Genomic DNA, 964 nt, shown 5'->3' on the forward strand with positions numbered 1-964 from the left:
GCGCTTAAATCCCACTCGCGGTGCTGCGAAGGCACCACCTCCAGAGCCGCCAAGCAACACTAGCAAAAAAGTTCTGCAAGAACAGCTACCGACGTATAAACGCGCTCGGCTCACTGCTATTTGCAAAACTTCAAGGGCCTGCTCACTAGATAAGTCCACTGTAAAAAACGCGGTACCCCTTCATCAGCAAAATAACGTGTTAATCGTTGCAATCGCATTTGTGTCTATGTATGAGAGAGCTACACTTACAGTGCGTCACAATAGTCTTTCGTTTACCAACTCTTGTACTGGTTTACATCCCGTAGTGTACTGTCACCTATGAAGTGCACCAGAGAGTAGCCAAAAATAATTACCACTGTGGAGGGTGTGACGTGCCAACAGCATTGCCACAGTGATAACACCGGTTCCCGTCAGATCACATAAGTTAAGCGCTGTAGGGCTTGGCTAGCACCTGGATGGGTCACCGTCCGGGTCTGCCGAGTGCTGTTGGAAAGCGTGGTGCACTCAGCCCTTGTGAGGCCAACTGAGGAGCTACTTCATTGATAAGTAGCGGCACCGGTCACGACAACTGACAACGGCTGGGAGAGCGATGTGCTGGCCCGTCCGTATCCGCAAACGGTGACGCCTAAGGGCTGAGGATGACACGACGGCCGGTTAGTACCCTTAGGCCTTCAAGGTCTGTTCGGACGGTGTTTGTTTGTCTTTCTGGATGAGACGTGCCAAACTTTCGTGGCTGGTGTCACGGGGAATCAGTCGCACAACCCTAGCTACAGATTGGCGGTAAGTGGCTAGTGATATAAGAAAACAATCATTTATTTCCGTGTTTTATTTTAATGTAAATCTGTGTGAACTATGTTGCAGATGTATCACAAAGGTAGGAGAAGCTATGAAATGCAGATGTTGATGATAGCCAGAAGCAAGGAGGTTCCATAGTAGCAAAGGGAGTACTGCAGAAAAGAAGTAG

The 964-nt window shown here is 49.0% G+C and overlaps 1 pseudogene; it reads left to right on the plus strand.

Moving 5' to 3' along the window:
- The first annotated feature begins 373 nt into the window (after positions 1-373).
- Positions 374-492, plus strand: LOC126482942 (5S ribosomal RNA; annotated as a pseudogene).
- The last annotated feature ends 472 nt before the right edge of the window (positions 493-964 follow it).

This window comes from Schistocerca serialis, chromosome 5 (genome assembly GCF_023864345.2).
Source record: "Schistocerca serialis cubense isolate TAMUIC-IGC-003099 chromosome 5, iqSchSeri2.2, whole genome shotgun sequence".
Lineage (NCBI taxonomy): Eukaryota > Metazoa > Arthropoda > Insecta > Orthoptera > Acrididae > Schistocerca > Schistocerca serialis.